Here is a 20959-nt window from a genome sequence, read left to right as displayed (position 1 = left end):
TGTGTGAAAGTACTTAGTTCAATCTCTGCCACATGTTATACTTTTTCATACGTGGTAAACACACGCATAGAATTTATTTAGTGTGTCGCAGAGTGACATCATGTATTATATACCCACGCATGTACATGCACACACTCACAGAATCAGACTTGGGAGTCGTAGTCTTCTAACAGACAACAGCAAACCCTGCTTTTTGAGAGAGTTTGGTCATGTGGTACTTCTCTAAAATAGCTGAGAATTACAGAAAAAGATATAATCATGACCAACAGCATAATAAATAACGTGTAAACCAGCAAAACAGGTTTTAAAGAAATCTGAGTGTCTAAATTCTGAGGATTTCAGAAGTGTGAAATCTGTTCAACACTATGTATTCCTGAACCACTTGCTCAAATGGCAACTTGGCCATATGTGTAGCCTGACTTGCATGCTACGTTAGTCATTTCTAGAACACTTTGATACTTTGAGGCTAATAAACTCTTAACTGTTAACAGTCTGTAAGTCTACATGTAATAATGGCCTTTTACTCCATTGTCTTCCCTTCTCTTTAAAGACTACAAGAGTTCTGCCATCTTCCTTTATGTTCTATATGACCTCTCAAAAAACCGAGAGGGAAATGTTCAAACAGAAATTAGCCACAGCCACAGTGATGCTTCGGAAGCTAATTCAGAGCATAATTCAAGAAGACTCTGTTCCCTTACTCACTGGTGTTTAATGATTGTACTTCCTCATTACAGTTCTCTTGCCCCAGTACAGAGAAAATAATTAGACCTTGAATGTGGCAATTAAAAAGCAGATATCCTGAGCTCCAACACTGCCAGCAGACCAGCAGACTGTTAAGGAGATACTTAATGTCACCCTGGTGGCGATTTTCTAAAAGGTTATAGAGCACCGCTGAGAAAAAAAAAAATCATTCTTTAGCAAGTATGATGTAAGAGTTTAGATGTTCTAAGTTCAGGATCCTAAAAGCATACACGTATCAGAGCTAACGCTTTTTAATGCTGCCAGATATCCTTTAAGTCGTGCACTAATACTGTATTTCCGTGCTCTGTAAAGGTTATTCTTCCATGATAATGCTAATTATAACAAACAAAACTATAACTTCAGGTTAAGAACACCAGCAATCAAGTAACTTTATATTGTGAAGATAACACATACAGTCTATAAAAATGTTGTTTATGACACCCAATGAGATTCATTTGGAAAAGAAACTAAATATTCTCCTTCCACAGCTGGTATTTCTTTGATTAGTCACTGATGCCCATTAAGAAAAGACCCTAGGATGTTTGGCACAGAAACAAGTGTAGCTACATCACATAAGCACCCTTCAATCAGCGTACACATTAATACGGGTGAGACAATAAATGTTGTTTAAGCCACCTACTTCGTGGTATTTTATTATGGTGACCCTAGCAAATTAAGACAAGTACCAAACTTAATTTCAGACTTTCTGCACATGAATTCAACTATTAGAGGTGTTACAACTTGAGCCTAACACTTTGGTGAGTTGCTCTACAAAACCACATTCACTTGAGGCACATCGTAACAAAAGATTTATTTCTGCTTGAATCGAAACTTTCCTGTGGGACAGTTTATTGTCTACTAACCGTCTCTGCAGCTGATGGGGAGGTCCATGTGGTAAGAACCTGGAGTCTCCTGGTAACAGTGAGTGAGTGAGCCGTCGTGGAAGAGATTCCCCAGCCCCACAGCCCAGGCTTCAGAACATGCAGCTCCTACTGACATCCTGACTGCAACACAGGCGAGACCCTGGACCAGAGCCACCCAGCTAAGTCACTCCTGAATTCCTGATCCACAGAAACTGTGAAAGAGTAGATGTTTGCTACTTCAAACCACTAGGGTTTGGAATAATTTATTGCACAGAAATATATAACTAATACATCAACCTTCAGTGGTTAAAACATACTTGCCAGCTCTGTGTGAACAGAATTGTCCCTCTAAGCACAACGGTGGCAATGAACTGTAAACAGACATTTACAGAGGAGGTCTAAGAATGTTTTGCTGTCCTGATAAATATGGTTTATTTCATCCTACTTGAATGTCGGTGTGACGGTTGGAGCTGCAACAACCACCTTACCACTAGGAGGGAAAGGTCAAGGGAATCCTATTGACTTTGGCCCTGACATCACTGAGTTGCTGAAGTAACACCAGAAATTGCCTGCCTTTAAACTTGTTATATGAAGGAAAAAAAATTTTATTTAAGTAATTTTAGTCAGTTTTTCTGTTACCAGTAACTGGAACATAATCTTTCCTGATAAAAGCTTCTTCTCTATTTTATGTCATTTTGGGAGTTCTGGCATAGCTTCTCTGTTTTTATTCTTAGAAAATATAATCCATTAACTGCCATGAAAAGTCTTATTAATTTGTTTTTAAAAACTTTTAGAACCAGATATTTTGCACTTATTATCTCCATCCATGTTACCAGTATGAATAAAAAGGAACTATTAGAAGGAGAAAATGGAAGGAAAATAAGTAAAATGTATAAAATAAAGGGAAAAGAAAGAAAGGGGAAAGGAAAGTGGCCAAGATAAAAAATGTATAGAAGTGGAAAAGAGAAAATGATAAAGGGAAAAAATACATTTTTAAGCCTCTGGAAAGAAATTGGTATGAAGATCATTAAAAGAATTTAAACATTAAAGTGTAAAACCATTTGTTGACTCCTTCTAGGATGTCAAGTAGTTTGTAAATATCATGTATAATAAGATTTTTGTAATCATTCAATTTCTTTTCCTAGTGTTTAAACTTTGGCATTAAGCAATGGAATGCTAAACTTGAGAAGCTTTTGATAACCATCTTTCCTAAAAACAAGATGTGAGGTGGTAATGAATTGAACCTTTGAAAACACAGAGTGAGTTTGCAGGTTCTGGTTATTTTATGGGTTACAAACCAAAGGGGGAAAAAACAATTACTTACTCTACACAGATAAAAGAGAGATGGGATAAACAGTCCAAAGTAAACAAATATTGAATTAATTGGTGGCACAAAAAAGTTTTGTTTTTTACATTCACACAAAATGTGTCACACACGTATTATCAAAAAGAGAAGAAATTACAGATCAAATTTCTAAAGCTCTTTATAAGTCATTTGTGAAAATAAAATCTTTCTGGAATTTTTTTTATTCTTCTATTAAAAAATATTACCTACTTTATACTTCCAGGTATAAGAGATTGATATGGTATCTGATGTTTCATTTCATTTTAAATGAGTGTTTTTATTAATCCCACCTTTAGTAAATATTAAATTATAGTGTAGCATATTTCACAAATATCTGCATGACTCTGGAGTCAACATGTTTGCCTTTAATCCCAGATCCACGACAAGGTTACATCACTTCCAACAGAGACTTACCCTCCCTGGGCTTCAGTTTCTGCCCTTGTAAAATGGGGGAGATGAAAATACCTACCTACCTTACAGGACATTGTGAAAATTAGGTAAATAAATCCATGTGAAGTATTTAGACTAGGCCTAGAACACGGTCAGCAACCACTGTATTTAACAATTATTTTGGGAATAAAGACTTAATGAAATGTCTAGAAGTGAACATCACCTATAATTGTTTGACAAGTACATGGAAAAATTAGAGTTGAAATGTAGGAATTAGTCAAAAAGTGTGAATCTACAAGAGATATCTGAACCTCAGGATAAATACATGCAGAACAACCACGGTTTTTAGACATATTTTAAGGCTTAAGCATTTTTTTTGACAAAGCTGAAACGAGAAATCCTAAAATGAGGATAAACCAACCACAGTCAATTTCCACCACCTCCCTCTCCTTCAGCCCCTTATTTGAAGATGTGTCTATGATTTTAAATATTTTTTGTCACTTTTTACAATACAAATAAAACATGTTTGCTATCGACTAATCCAAAATACAAAATAGCAGTGAAGAGACAGAAAGAAAAAATAACTGCCTACATTTCCACTATCAGAAATAAACGCTATCAATTTGGTGTGTGTTCTTTCAGACCATTTTCTATGTTTTTTTAACAATCTAAATAAATAATGTATATTTTATACCATCGCATCATACTATTCATCATGTTTATAATCTGATTCTTTTATTTAGAATTATATGAGATGATTTTCATGCTAATAAACATAATTTTTACAGCCTAATTTTCAATGGCTATATAAATTTTTAAAATTTTATAAATTTTTCAAAATTCCTTATACTTTATGTTGGATATTTAATTAGTTTATGGGTTTTCTCTGTTACAGGCACACCTCATTTTATGTTTGGCTTCATTGTGCTTCACAGACACTGTTTTTTACAAATTGAAGGTTTGTCGCAACCCTGCATCAAGCAAGTCTATTGGCGCCATTTTTCCAACGGCATTTGCTGACTTCATCTTTCTGTGTCACATTTTGGTAATTCTCCCAATATTTCAAACCCTTCACCAGTAAAAAAGATTACAACTCGATGAAGGGTCAGATGATGGTTAGTGTTTTTTAGCAATAAAGTATTTTTAATTAATGTATATACATTTTTTTAGACATAATGCTATTGCACACTTAGTAGACTGCAGTATAGTGTAAACATAACTTTTATATGCACGGGGAACCAAAAAGCATGTATGACTCGCTTTATTGCGATATTCGATTCATTGCTGTGGTCTGGAACAGAAACCACAGTATCTCCAAGGTATGCTTGTATAAACAGTGCTGATTGTTTCTTGGAGCTAATAGTTTTGCTTATGCTTGAGATTAATTGCTAGAAATGAAATATTTTTAGGCTTTTGACATATGGCACAGCTACACTCCAAAAATGCTGTTCTGTGTACTGTTTCTTTGGTGCTCTCTATAATGGTCTCTATAAGCATCAAGAAAGTGACCTCAAACCAGGTGTCGGGGTTAGACTGTTCCAAAATGGTGAGAAGTCAAACAGAACTCAGAAGTACTTTGAGCATTTTGACTCTGATGCAAACCCAATAACTTGATCTTGTGTAGTACAGAACCAGGAACTAAAAGGGTTAAAACCGAAAGCTTGTCTGACAGACATTTAAACAATGATGTATCATTGTTCTGATTTAAAGCAAGAAAACTGTATGAATAATTCATCCCTCCCCCCCCTCCCCCCAAAAATGTTTTTACACTCTCAAATCGGTGTTAAAATAGGAACTGTTTTGCCAAAAGTAAATAAGGGAAGTGTAAATTTCTCTTCCTGCTGAGACGGAAAAGGTTCTACATCACATCTGGGTAAGGAAATAAGATGCACCACCAGAAAATATTATTCTATAGGAATGACTGCTTTGCACTAAGGGACTCAAAGGAAACCCTGACCGGAAACCAACCAGTTCCAGTGAATATTTATGTTACATGAAGGGTGACCACCCTGGGTGGGTTTTTCACTTTTTTTACTGGACTGAGAGGGAAACTTTCTAATGGGGGAAACATATCACTTTTGGTAAGCTCATCAGTGATTAGGTCTTAAGGGTCCCACTTCATATTCTAAAAGGAGGTCATTTCTAAAATGAGGTCTAAGGCCTTATTATTAATAATAGATTAAGAACTAGCTTAAATACTGTCTCCTAACCCCAATCAAACTCAAACATCCCTTTATTATTTTCTTGAATTTCAAAACCTAAAGGGAACTGACTCCCTCACTTTCTCTTTTTTGAGAAATAAGTTCAAGGTAAGTACTCTTTAGGGGATGTTGTTTAAAAAGTTACTGTCACTGGCATTCTCTATTCTGGATGGTTATTCACTCAGTAAGATGTGCAATTAAATGCTCTCTTAAAAGAGAAAAGGCCCATATCTAGCTAAGTCTTTAGGGTTCCATATGGTCCATCTGAGAACAGGGAAATCAAACTATTATGAATTCCTAAGTTCACAGGAAATATTTGCACACATTATCCCATTGGGTACTCACAGCAACCTAGGAGGTAAGTCAGGCAGGTACGGTTACCCCAATTTAAACAAAGAGGAATCTGAGGTGCAGTAAGACTGAGCTGATTCTGAAGGGCACAGCAATAAATGATGGAATCAGGAGTCAAACCCACTCCTCCTGTTTTATTTATATATATATATATTATATACATTTCATTAAGGGAAATTGACACTTAGTATCTTTCATCCACCAACATTTCTAACTGAAGGGCATTACTTCTTCACCTGTGCTTCTGAAGTTCCTCTCAATATTTCATTACCTCCAACTTATATGCAATTGGCTCCAGCTAGTGTTTTTCCTTAAAAAAATACCAACCCTTTTATAATAAGTTTGATTCTGGATAATTCTTGACCATGCCTATTGTGTTTGTTACAGAGTTAGTGGTTATACCAAGACTTAGTGGGAAACATTTAAGTGTCATTTACAGCCCAGTTAAGTTGATATGATCAGTATTATTTAAGTCCATGCTTGTAATAGAGCTGAAAATTGTTTTCAGTATATGACAACACAAAAGGAAAAACGATCTTGCTTTCCTTTGCACTGATTACTATCTTCTTTTCTGGACTGATATACGAATACACCATTTAGTTTGAAGAACAAGTTTCTTGAGATGGTAGAACTAATCTATCCCATCTGGGGTCCTTGGAATACAGTATTATGAATATGTCTTCTCAATACCAAACATAAGCAATCATTTTTCTTTTCTCTCAAAATCTGCTGAAGTTGAGATATGCTTTAGCAATAATTTTTTGTTTTCTCCACCTATTGTCCATACGATTCATGGCCAATCCTCCCAGGCTGCAGTGCGGTTTACAATATCCCTTATGTCACAGCAATTCAACGAATCTCTCATTACTTTCTGAAGTTCCCCTCCCTTCCCTTCCTTTTTCTTTCTGGAGCTTCCTTAAAATTTGCCTTTTACCACCCAGTGTTCACTTTATCAGTACTCCTGGGACTAGCACTTAGATTCTTGTTTTCAGCTAGTCAAAACTGTACAGGAAAGCAGGAACAATGACACGGAAGGCTCATGGCAGAGTAAATAAATCAGTTAGGGGAGCCCTTCTAAATGAGAAGAGTACAACATGAAGGACGGGTAAATAGATACTCATCAGTGGAGAGTGTAGGCTGGCACTCCCTCTGCAGAACCGGCTGACTGCCCATGAGGAAAACCCACAGCCAGTATACTCTGCAATGTACACACACACACACACACACACACACACACACACACATACATCATTATAAGTGTGAAAATGTTTTCTGAGATAAACAGCTCTATAGGAAATGAGTAGTGTAGGGGCAGTGGTGAGTGAGGTGGCAGGTTATGTGGTCTCTTGAATCTAATGTAGATTTGATAAGGCAATGTGGAAGAAGGACAAGTACTGTGGATTGAGAGGCAGTTTCCTAGATCCAGGAGTCTCTCCAACTAGACAGGTCATTTAACTTCTGTGACACAGTAGATTGAAGGTTTTCATACTGGGCTTCATGGAGCACTCGGGGTTCCCAGGAGTCCACACAACAGTGACAATGGGAGAAGCCCTGCTGTCCTCAAGCGGACTCAGACTTCCAACTCCATTCAGAACAAGACCTGTTTCATATTTAAGATTTTGTTTAAATAAAGTTTTTTTAATGTAAAAAAATTAAACAAAACTATCTCTAGGGTCACTTCTAATTCTAAGATTTTATTCTCTTATTCCCCTGGAAGGGGAGAGGTGAATGGCTCCATTCTCACCATCACAAACAATCCTATCTGCCAACCTCTGATGAATTACTGAATTACTGACTTGGTTACATTTAAGGACGGCATGTTATGAACATGGTCATACAAGGTCAGTGACCTCCAAGTCATCTGATGGTTCATTTTTCAACAAAAAGTCAGGAAGAAAAGAGTTTATTGATAAGTTATGTTGGTAGGAAAAATTAGGCAGGAGAGAGACTAACACTCAAGAGATAGGGCAAGGGAGTCTTTAACCTTCTCCTTATACTAGACCTATTTCTGCCAACTCCTGTGTCTTATCAGAGGGAGGGAGAAAGAGAGAGAGAGAGAGAGGGAATGAGAAATAGAGAAAGAAGTTAGTAATCTGATTGGTTAGAGTTTGAGCTACTGATTGGTCATATTTTCTAATAAGTGGGGCCACAGTTCCTTAAATTGTACAAACCCACACTCTTACTTGACCTGTATTCTCAAATTTGAAGACAGCAGGAGTCACTGCTTAAGTCTTGAACTGAAGCTCTCACTGGACCACTAGGTACTAAAGCAGCACTCATTCACTGCCAGGCTTAGCTGGAGCTCTCTTGGGAGCTCTGTCAAGAAGTACAGTTTTAGCTGGACAAGCCTGAGACATTCCTGGGCTCTTCGGCTATCAAAAATTCCACCCTGGGGCTTCCCTGGTGGCGCAGTGGTTGAGAATCTGCCTGCTAATGCAGGGGACACAGGTTCGAGCTCTGGTCTGGGAAGATCCCACATGCCGTGGAGCAACTAGGCCCGTGAGCCACAACTACTGAGCCTGCGCGTCTGGAGCCTGTGCTCCGCAACAACAGAGGCCACGATAGTGAGAGGCCCGCGCACCGCGATGAAGAGTGGCCCCCGCTTGCTGCAGCTAGAGGAAGCCCTCGCACAGAAACGAAGACCCAACACAGCCAAATAAATAAATAAATAAATAAATAATAATTAAAGGTGCTAATAATTAAAAAAAAAAAAAAATTCCACCCTGCTTGCCACTGAAAATGTTGAGAAAAAAACAAATATCCAAAATACAACTAGAATGTTCAGGTTAGATCAAAGTTATCAGTATAACATTATGTAGTTGGACATACTCATATATAGATGGCACAGATTCTGAAGTCTCATATTTCCCTTCTAAGCTCAGCAATATTCAAGGCCAGCCCTAGGAATCTGGGACAATACTTCCTGGATACAGCTGCACCTGGGATGTGTATCAAAGATAACATCTGGTCACCAGACCCTAGAAACTGTTTAAGAGTAAACCTAACTAAGGTACTTGACAGTCGTCACAGGGCACAGTTCCCAGGCCACACTTGTGGGTGAGGTCAACCATTTCTGTGATTTGTCTGAGTTTTCTTCTCCCACAAATACGTATGAGAGTATCAAAAAAAGACACATGGACCTTGTATTAGTCAGGAATCTGGCAAGAAACTGTTAGATGGCACAGGGACGCAGAGCAAGAGCAGGAGGCACTTCTCACGCCGGAACTGAAAGCACAGGGAAGAAATGGTGTTACTGGAGTCTTGTGAGTGCTGGCTCCCTGAAGGACAGCCCTCTGGACAGGAGCTGTATTCCCGGAGGAATACAGCCTCTTCCAGAAATGGGATCCTATGCGGTGGGGGGGGGACTATCCCAACCTTTATCCCCACCATTCCTCTCATTTCCTGTCAGTGCCCCCCAATAGCTAAGCCACTGTCAAACCACATAAGTCAAATGGCAAGGGAGTCCAGGGAATGCATCCAAACTATCCATCTGCTGGGGGCATAGATCAGGGCAGAGAATGAATCTGGGAATATGCACATATGGTGGGACAACTGGAAATATTCAGCACAGATCCTCAGCCTAGGAAAATACAGACATGCAAATATGAGGTTTGTGAAGCCCTGAAGCCTATTCATGGATACCAGTTAAGAAACTGAATACTTTAACGACTTCCAAATCTACATCTACAGATCTTTCTCTCTCCTTTAAGTACAGGTTTTATATATACAGCCACCTTCTAGACATTTTCTCTCAGATATCTAATAGGCATCTCAGATTCAGCCTGCTCAAAGCAGAGGCAGTTATCTTCTTCTTCCCTTTAGATACCTGTTCCTTCTCACGGATCCCCTTTTCTACTAACCTGAATCAACCTGGCCAGGTAAATCCTAATCTTTCACTCTTTTTCCCCTTCACTCTCTAAATCCCATCAGTGACTAAGTCCTGTTAATGCCACCTTCTACGTGTCTCAGGTATTTATCCTCTTACTGTCTACTGCATCACTACCTCCTTGATACAGGCCTCCATCACCTCCGACCTGGACCACTGCCCCTTCACACCCTTTCTCTACCTCTTACTCCTCCCCATCAGTCTATTCTCCACAAAGTCAGGGAGGTATTTTTCTAAAAAGAAAATCCCATTATACCATTCCTTTAATTAAAACCCTTCAACCTCTCCCATTTGGTTACAGAAACCCAAATCCATCCAGATTCACCTGCATACACAGGAGCTTTGTCTCCACTGCTCCCTCACGACCCTTGAACTCTTGCAACACAAAGGAGTGGCAGGGTTTCTTTTTGCATATGTTTTTGAATGCCTTTCTCCCAGCTTCACCATCATTTTCCTGGTAAGTTTTTGTTAACTTTTTATTTAGGACTAATGTTTAAATTACAAAAAAGTTGTAACACAAAGATCTATATATCCTTTCCCTGCACTTTTGTACATTCCTTTATATCCATTTCCAGGAACAATTTCTCTGATCCTAACCCCATCTTGGAGAGCTCATTTCCGCCATTCTCTGTGCTCTGTTTTTGTTGTTGTTGTTTCGTTTTTTTCTGTTCTCTATTGTAACTACACTTTCTATACCGTTCTGTGCTGAGCTGACCTGTCTGCATGGCACTTAATAGGCCAAGTTCCATAATCATATGGGCACTGCATTACCAGGGACCACTGCAGAGCTTACCTTCAGTAGGCACCCAAGAAACATATGCTGAGTAAATGAGTGAATGTCCAATCCTACAATCAAGAAATTTAAAAAGACATCAAGGTAGACGGGGTTTGCTGTGTGTTTTTTTTTTTTTTTTTGGTTTGATTTTTTTTTTTTTTTTGTCACCCTATAAATTGAGTCAGTGCCATTAGCTCGTCTCTATTCCAAAGGAGCAGAGGAAGAAGAAAGAATCTATTACTCTGTGAACAGACAATGGCCCCACTCCTGGGTGAGTCAGCTAAGCTTGTACAGACACTTGAGAAAAGATAAATTCAAGAAGAGGGAATCTCTGATGTGCTACCTGATGGCCTGAGTGGAGGACTGTGCTAAAAGTACTACACAGTCCCTGAAAGGCACGGGAGGACTGTCACTCTTTCTTGGGGAAGTCTGTAGACCTTGCAGAGCTAAGAAAGTTCCCAGGCAACGAGGTGAGTGGTCTCATCACCAGGAGGCAATGTGACCTACCAGAGGTCCTGAAAGGGTACAGAACAGACCTGGAGTCATATCGCCCGGCAGAGGCCATATTCGGGGATGTCACACACATCTACCTACTATGGAATGGGAAGAGATTTGGAGGAACATGGTGGTGGTTCCTGCTGCAGCAATTTACCAGTGGGAAGATGCCTAAGTATTTGCTGATTTGTCTTCATTATAGGCAAAACTTCCTTCCAATGAATGCTTACAAATTGTAAAGAAAGGAGCATCTAGGTTCGTGTGTGGGGACTATAGAGGGGCACCTTAGACCCAAGGGCAACCAGCGTATTTTCAAAATCAACTCATCTACAGCTCTATCAAGCGAAAACTGCATTTCAGGTTTGGTGGCATTAAAAAAAGCAGTCAGAGAAAAAGCCCCCCCCCCCAGGAGAGGAACCTAAGGAATATAAAGCAAGTGTCAGGATTCAGCACTCTTAGATTTGCTCAAGCACATCAATGAGCTGAAACAGCTATCTCATAATGAGGATCCTGGGAATAAAAAAAACAAGTTTAGGTAAGAACCACTTTGTATGAAGGGGCAGTAAACTAACTGAAGTCAATGTAAAAGATTCTGAGTGTTCACCAAAACTGGAGCCCTAGGATGAGTAAGTGCAGTGCTGGGAATTATATGAGGAATTTGCTACTCTTTTACCTCAGAAATAGATATCATGACTCAACTGTTAATGATACATAGCAATGGCAAAGTTTCAATAGATTGCATCCAAAAAGAAAGTCAAACACTTTGACTCACCGAGTGGTTTTCACAGTTATCTAAGACAATTTCCTGTTTTCAAGAACCCTGTTGTCAGAATCCAGGGCCGAGATCTTAACAATACCTGAATAACTATAAATACTATAAATCAAAGAAGAAAACAGGCTTTCCAATAGAGACAAAAACAAAATGGTCTGGGGGTGGTGGAGGGGTGGTACGGGCAGCTGGTAAAATCAGGAAACATCCCTGGAGAAAGAAACATCTGAGATGGAACTTGAAAGTGTAGGATTTCAATAACCTGAGTTATTAGATGAATAGGTGGCAAGGAAACAATGAAAAAGTTCCAGCAAGAGGGCAGTTAACAATCTACCCTGCAAAAGAATTTCAGAGACTAAGAACAGAGAAAGGGCAAAATGTAAAAGGCGTATGAATGTTCTTTTGGAAGAAGGGTCAGAAGAGAACTCAGAATAATGTAAGGGAACAAGGATAAGGAGAGTAAACAGACCTGGAGGATGGAGCATGTGAGGGAATGAGGTCCTGGGTGGAACTGAGGCAGAGGTTAAGACTAAGGGTACCTCTCTGTACTTAGTTTTAACGTGTGTGTAACTGACAACTTAGAGAATTATGTTATTCATAAACAGTGACTATAAAGAATTTCCACTGACAATTGTATTTAATGCCAGAAAATAATAAGAACCAACATTAATTTTTTATTGTATACCTGGCCTCAGGCTCAGTACTTTACACTTGAAATACAATTTTGAATCATTTCTGTATACTCATAGTACCAGATACCTCCAGAGGACTTTAGAGCTAAGATTTTAAAAGTACAAGCACTTCCAAGATTGTAAATACCCAACTTGCCCGCACCTTGAAATGAAGAAATTGCCATCTTCTCAGCATCCCTCTCTGCCCCCTCTCTACCCTGCCCCCAACTCTACTGGCAACATGGGAGCTGACTGATCCAATACCCCTTCATCAGCAGTTCTTATTTTCCCCTTCAGAGTTCTGTGTGATACATGATCCCTCAGCCCCACTCAGGACTTCAGTACTTCATGGCTCATTCGGCACCACCTCAGAAAACCTCCTTCATGTCCACAAACTTTCCCTTTGTCAGATGCTTTCTTCTGCCTCAGCTCTTGCCCAGTTACCTCCGGAATCTCAACCCACTTATTCTATCTTTTGATCTTACTCTTTTCTGTTACTCATTCTATTTTTAAGTCAAAAGGGAACTTAATCATGTTGAGAAATGGAAGAGCATTTACCACCAATGCTATTTTGAAAAAAAGAAAGCTCATATATTGTGAAGTAAAATTGCACAGTAAAATAAACCCTACTTCACCTTTAAGTATATCCAGAATTCCTCTCTAAAATCTACATGAACTTGTATATGTATATCCTGATTTTCTAAGTATATCATATTTGTCTTACGCTTCAGAACTGAAATATGGTAATTCTTCGTCATTTTTTTCCTATTTTAAGAAGTAAAATAGTATTTTCTGAAATTTCTCACTGTAAATTAATATTATTTCTTCTACACTATGGGTGAAACAAATTTTATAGGCTAACCTAAGATCCTAACCCATTTAGAAAATTGATTGTTCATGAAAATGAACTCTGCACTCTAAACTAATTTATAAATATACCTTTTTAATACAATCTCTTTGTATATTGGAAACTGTCTGAATATGAAGATAAAGCATATTATGATACTGTCATGCAAATGATGACATGAAGTATCTAACTAAACATTAGTGATGCCTTTTCCAAGACCATTAATTAATCTTCGTACTAGATCAGTTATGCCATCAAATCTCTTATTTTACCCTTAAAATTTCTCATCAGTTTTCTATGCACTTGAAATGTTTAAGAAAATTAACTCAAATATAAGATGTAAAACATATTAAGAGTTGAAGACCTTCCCAAAGTCTAGTTTTGATATGTCTAACAGCATATCAAAAGAGCTTTATAAATTCTCCTGTTGTTTTTATGACTTGAAAATTACAATGAGCCAGGCAAGCAATCTGTATAGTAAATAATGAATTAATAACCTACCTAATTTCGAAAAGGGATTCAAGTCAGCTTATCTGAAAGCATATAATTAAGCAAGATACAATGAATTAAACACAAGCAAGAAAAAGAAAAAAAGGAAAGTGAGATGGAAAAAATAGGTAGATTTATATACAGACACATGTCATGAAATATTGGGACTATGAGGGGGTCCCCAGATCTGGTTCTTAGAGTTCTAGAAGCCAATCTAAAGAGAAAAAAAAATTATCAGTTGCAAGATTCACAGTGTTTACAAAGTAAAAACTAACCTAATGGTGCTTATCTAAGGATGAGAACAGCTGTTACTGATACTGAACTCCTAAAGAGATCCTTAGCATCTTCAATGATATCCTTAGAGTAATCTGAATGACGGGATCCATATTCTCCACATAAGTAGACAGAAGCACACCAAAGCCTAGTTGGATAAAACCAGCTCCATGGGAGGCTATGCAAGTGTTGACCAGGGAATGGGTCCCCCATGGACTGAGTTATGAACAACTTTAGATCATCTATAATAATATATGGACTAATTATCTTTCAGTCAAGCTTGCATAAATATTCATTCCTAGCCCATGTTTTGAAATGTGCCAAATTCACATGCCTGGATCCAGCTACTTAGTGTGGCTGGGGAAATATAGAACTGCATGCTTTAATAAACAGTGAAGCTCAGGGAAGCGTTCTGGATATGAAATTGCCATTGAACAATCTATGCAGATTACTTCTGCTTTCCACAATAAACAAGTGTTGCTATTATCCTAAAATGGATAATGATATAAATGCTTACTGAAGTAACAATGCTATATAAATCCAATGGCACAAGTGATACGCTGGTCAAACAAACACACACACAAAAACAAGGCACTAGAAAACTGAAATTTCTATGCTTATTTTTCTCCTTTAATAAATATGAAATCAGTGAAGTTTATATACAGACTTTTAAAAAGAGCCATATTGGATCTATTTTTTTTAATAAGCTGTCTACCCAAGAAAATAACATTATTGTCCAAACTGGTACTTTAATTTCTTGAAACTAAATGAAGTTTACTCTTTTAAATTCCCTCGACACATTTCAGAGTGTTATAGCTTTGATCCTCAAATTTATCTAACAGGGCTTTTTTCACTTTGTTTTGTTTTTCAACTTGCTACACAGAAGTGAAATATAATAAATTAAGGTTTTAATGTACTCTGTCAATGAAGAAAGTGATTTCCTTTTAAAAGCTTGACTGTATTACTCATTTGCTAAGTTGTCTTAAACTTAGCGTTACTTCTTTCAGATATTTAATTCAAAAATGCCATCTTTTGCAATAAATTTATAAATTAGTATAAATAAATATGACTCAAATTTTAAACAATGTCTTTTTGTTCTTGTTACATTTGTTAGAAATGTTTTCATAGGGATAAGGGCATGTGGGCTAATGCCTCAACAGATCAAGATGGGGGATACAGGTAAGTCATTAACTATGAAGGGGCATGGCAAGCTTCTGATTTATAGTTGAAATTAATCCATTATAATCTTGGTGATCACCTACTATGTGCCAAGCAAATTATGAGTAACAGGGATATAAATAATAAACAGGAGATAAGGTTCATACTGTCATGAAGCTCACAACCTAATGGAAAGGTCAACACATTTTTTTTTTGAGTTTTATTTTATTTATTTTTTTATACAGCAGGTTCTTATGAGTTATCTATTGGAAAGGTCAACACATTTTTAAAAGCCATAGACTTAAAGTGATACAGACATTAAACAGAATCTGTGAGAAGAGTAACAGGGGATGTCATTGGATAGGTGGTCAGACAAGGCCACTCTGAGGAGGGGATATGCTTAAGATTCACCAGAAGGAGAAGGAGTCAAGTACGCAAAGAGTAACCTAGGAAGAAAGAACAGAAAGTTGGAAGATCCTGAAGTAGGAAAAAGCTTGAGACGTTTTAGGAACTGATGGAAACCAAGGTAGCTGGAGTTCAGTGAACAATGGATGAGCAGGAGATGAATTGGGTAGAGGCCAAATCATGCAGGGTCATGAAAGTTTCAGCAAGAGCCTTGATTTTATTCTAAGGAAATGGAAAAACCCTAAAGGACTGTGAAGACTAGCAAGGATAAGGGCAATGCATTTAGAAAAAAGAGCAAATTAACAAAATTAAACTTCCCTTAATGACCCAAGATGCTAAAAAGTCTTAAGAGATCATTTTTAAAAGATGTAGAAATATCAGTTAAACAAAATCAAGTAAACTGAGTATAGCATCTAACAAATGTTACATTTGGAATATGGACAATCTTGGTGGTGTTTTCTGTTTGTTTGTTTGAGGCTCTTCCTTTTGATGGAATATTTATTTCCTCTTAATTTCATACATGCTGACCCAGACAGAAGCCTCTAAGATTCTTAAAATTATGTTTCCCTCCAAAGAAAAAAAGACATAGAAAAGTACAAAGGATAATACAATGAACACTTGTGTTCTCAATCTATTAAAAGTTTTGATTTTTTTCAGATTTAGCCACTAGAGCAATTATGTTAATATAACACACTTTGTACTAAATTTTGACCCCAAAAGCAACCTAAATAATCCTCTCAAAAACTACGTCCTATTCTCCTGGTAGATAAGACAATAAATCCACTGAATTTACTAGACTTTGTCAGTCAAATTTCAATGTAACCACTGTTCATGAGGGGTGCAATTCTCAGGTAATTTTACTTACAACCAAAAAACAATGTATAAGAAGCTGTTAGGCACTTGTGTCTGATTTAAACAGCATATACAGCATTCTGAAGTATATGAGGTAAGAAATGTTCCTGGTGGGGTGACCTCATCCAAAATGCCTCTAAGGAGGAATGGTGAGAACATAGCTGAGATGACCTCATCAGAAATGACCCAAAGCTGGAGTGGTGAGAACAAGGCTGAGGTGACCTCATCTGAAGTGGCCCAGGGCTCTCATGGTCAGGGCATCAGGAGAGAGTGGGCACCTCTGCTCTGATGAAGTCTCCAGCACACATCACTCTGATTCCTCCGTGTGTCCTAATTCTAAGGATGATCTCAGAGACAGAGACTGGAAGATGAATCCTGACCTACAGTCGTCACCCATCAAGGCAGAACCTATGCCGTGATTGCTGAGCCATTGTCAGCTGACAAGAAAGAAGCCAAGCTCCTCTCAGGACACACATGGCATACCTTTGCTTACTGTAAGGTCCCATAGGGTCATGAGACCTTAAAAACAACATGATTCTTTTATCAGCAAACAAATAAATAAACAAAACCCAGGAAGTTTCTTCCATTGTGTCCTTGGCTCAACAAAAACTATGATCTTTTAAATTCATGTTCGTCCACCATCCCCTTGGCATCTCTCACAAAAATCCATTTTATCTAAAAATGTCTCACATGCAGGAGTTTCTGGATCCTGGGATGACAGATATCTTCTGATTTCAAATGTACAAGCCAAAAACATATTTTTCACAATGCTTGCTATATGGGGCAGAGTGTTCTTGGGGAAACTATTTTAGGGCCCCAAAGTCTTCAGTTCGTGGGTTTACATGCCACTTTCAGTTCACAGCCCTGTGCATAACTGTGACAACTAACAGATGAAAAGAAACACTCTAAGCCCACTAAACACTCAATATCCTATTCTCTGTGTTCCCCAAATGAGAGAAACTGAATGTAAGCAACCACTAATTGACAACAGCCGCTAACTGACACAGATACAACTACTTTCATAATCTATTTGCTGTCTTCATAATCCTTTCACCACTGTTTATCTCTTGGTAGCTGAGGTTTGAGACAAAATTAGAAGCATACTGCTCTGGATTCTCTTCCATGAAATTTAAAAAAAAGAGGTTCAGCACATGATGGATGTTTTTAGAGAAAATATTTGCATTTTTAATAATATAATGCCAACTATATCATAATCTCTACAGAGGTGGAGACTACGTCCATCCTATTTTCCAAGGGCGCCATATTACCTTCACGTGGTAAGTACTCAATCAGTATTTGTTGAATTAATGTTGGATGATCTGAAGTGTAACATGATAAGTAGAAACATAGAAAATATGTATTGAATGTGGCTCGCTTACTATTGGTAGCTTATTTTTACAGAAGTATTTTATTAAAAATAATTGATGTAGATTTCTACCTGCCTCTCCATTCCCGTTTTGTTTGTTATTATCTTGTATCAGCATGAAGCCAGATGAAAACTGATTTACTTTCACAACATGTTTCCTTCTGTTATAAAATCACAGTTCCCAGTTTAAATAAAAATGTAGATTTGGACATGATGCTTTAGTGGCCACACACACGTACGTACACACACACACACACACACACACACACACACACACACACAAACACTTGTTAGTACCCAAGTCCTCAGAATGCCCAGCATTCCCAAATGGGATGCTCTTCTCTACTGATTAATGCAGGATTGCACAGGGCTGTGTTCTAGGATTTGGTTATCCCCCTTTTAACTCAAAACCTCTGTCTTATTAAAGAAACTGCATAGTGATAATTTTCTTTAGAAATGTATGAACAATACTGTAAGTTATCGGATCAATCAAGATGCTGTAACATAAGACTTATATTTTCTTGTATTCTCAATATGACTTCATTTAAACAGAATTCTTCTGGTGTAATCTGACTATATAAGTACGAGAAGAAAGCAATACATAAAAATAGAACAAGACATTTGAATTAAAAATGACAATTTTTTATATTGATAGTGATCTATTTATGCCCTGACAATTCAAAGTTTCTCTTTATAAATACACATGCACATATACCCACACCTACACTTATACATTCATTGTAAATATATAGAACGTATTTTACGTACCAAGTCCTGGGTTTGATGCTGGTAAGACAGTGATGATCAAAAGCAGACTTGATCCCAGGTCTTCTCAAACTTCCAGTCCAGTGGGGGAAATGTTCTTAATGAAATAATCCCATAGCAAAATGCAAACTCACCACTGTGGCCAGCAGTGGAGATCTATGTGGAATGGTTAGAGCATATATGAGAGGCATGTGGTTTTGTTGGGAGGAATGGACGGAGCTGTTTCATTCAGGAGCAGGGACTTTCTGGCACAGGAATGAAGCGGGATCTGAAAGATGAGGAGGAAGTAAGCAGGCAGAGATGGGGAGGATTGTGAAGTCTGGCTCTGAAATTCAGGGAAGCTAAATACACATGGATGTAACCCTCAAACAATGGGGAGCCAGTGGGTACACACAACTAGCTGCCCATTCTGCAGGCATATCATTATAGGTCCTATTCTTCATCCTCCCGAGGTCCTGTAGAATCAAGCCACCATTGCCTATAGCAGCAGCCTCAGGAAAGCACTCTTACAATGGCTTTTCCTTCTTTTCTTGTTCCCTCTCACCACTCCTTCACTGGTAGTTCCTGGTTCCACCTTCCAAATAAAAGCCCTATAAGACTCTTATCTCACGTTATGCTTTTTGAAGAACTGCAAACCAACACACTAAGCACAACATGGGATGAGAGGAGGACAAAAATGTATAGGTCTGTTAGGCATTTTATCTCTATCCATTCAGTGGGTGTTTCAGCCACTGAAGTGTGTTTGAAAGGATGGAAATAATTAGACTTCTTTGTCAACAAGGTCTTTCTGGATGCGGTGCTGAGATCAGATGAGGAAAAGAGGGGATGAGGTTCAGAAGTTATTACCATGGTCCAGGTGAGAAAGGATGGTGGGTTACACTCGGGAGGAACCACAGTGACAGAAAGAAGAAGATGGATTCCAGAGTTATTTAGGTAACAAAAGTAATAGCATTTGATGATAAAAGTAGAGTATCAAGGATGGCTGCTAGTCTTTTGGCACATACAACTCAATGGATGTGGCACCATTCACTGAGCTAGGAAGCATTGAAGAAGTTTCGGGTATAATGGGGGAAATATTAGGAATGCTTTAAATCTAGCTTGAATCTGAGTTATCTTTAAGGTATCTCAGAAGGACCATAAAATATGCATATATATATATATATATATATATATATATATATATATATATATATATATATATATATATATATATATATAAATTCTGGAACCCACAGGAGAAATTTAAGTATTTCTAATTTCATCTTTATTTCCGTGGCAATGGGATTCATGAACAATGGGAAAAAATAAATAAATAAGAAGAGGGTGAAGTATCAGGTCTTGAGTATTTTCAACTGAGTATTTATGAAGCTGGATTGGCAAAGGAGACTGAATAGGGTGGGCCAGAGGGATGGGATGAAAATCAAGGGACTGTTTCATCACAGAGGCCAGAGGAAGAGGGTATTTCAGAAGGAAGGCAAAGGTGTACAGTACCCTTACTACTGCGTAGGTAAGAGGTAGGTAGGTAAGATTACTGTGATAGACTGTACTATTAGCACCAATTCTTCACCTGCCCATGCATCCACATTCTTTATACAGTCACTCTGCAGTTTCACCCACTAAAAGAGATGGAGTATATTTTCCCATTTGTATTTATTAGCCAAGTAACTTGCTTTGGCCCAAAGAAAAAGGTAGAACTGAAGGCATGCAGCTACTGAGCACTTCTACTTGCCTTCTTGCACTTCTGCTATCCTCATGAGAAGGACTTGCCTGGTCTAGCCAGTGAGTCCCAGGAGAAAGACAGACAGTAGAACAGAGCCCAGTGGTCCAACAGATGCACAGATGTAAGAACTAAATAAGTGCCTAGGGTTGTTTGCCCCAAAGTTGTGTCATTGTTTATTACACAGCATTGTCTTGACAACAGAAAACTAACACACTAACTAAAACCTATCTGCCAGATTAAGGATGGAGGTCATTAATTGGCATAGATTAGTTTTGCTATGAGGAGAAGGACATAGATAGGGTGGTGGGAGAACCACATGGATTTGAGAGAAGTTGCGTGTGCACACGCCTATATGTCTTAAATGGCTGAAGCCTAAGCATGAAAAAATGTTAATGGAAATGGAAAGATTCCCAAGAAGAGGGAAAAACTGAATCACCAAGATAAAGAAAGAAGATATGATAGATGCCATTTGAGAGATTAGGTAACGTGTCATGGGGGTTCACATTTGACGTAGGTCAAAGGTGAGGCTGGGAAGCCTTGTAAAGGAAACAGAGGGCTGGATTCATGGATGCTACTCCCAGGCAATGGTGTAAGTTT

The 20959-nt window shown here is 38.1% G+C and overlaps 1 protein-coding gene across 2 annotated transcripts in view; it reads right to left on the bottom strand.

The window, feature by feature from the left end:
- The window catches only part of MACROD2 (mono-ADP ribosylhydrolase 2), a 1976756-nt gene that overhangs the window by 1240472 nt on the left and 715325 nt on the right, over window positions 1-20959 (bottom strand). The window lies entirely within an intron of this gene.

Source organism: Balaenoptera ricei, chromosome 15, assembly GCF_028023285.1.
Source record: "Balaenoptera ricei isolate mBalRic1 chromosome 15, mBalRic1.hap2, whole genome shotgun sequence".
In the NCBI taxonomy this organism is placed as follows: Eukaryota; Metazoa; Chordata; class Mammalia; order Artiodactyla; family Balaenopteridae; genus Balaenoptera; species Balaenoptera ricei.
Note: the sequence above shows the minus strand (reverse complement) of the source record. Positions and strands in the feature narration are given on the sequence as shown.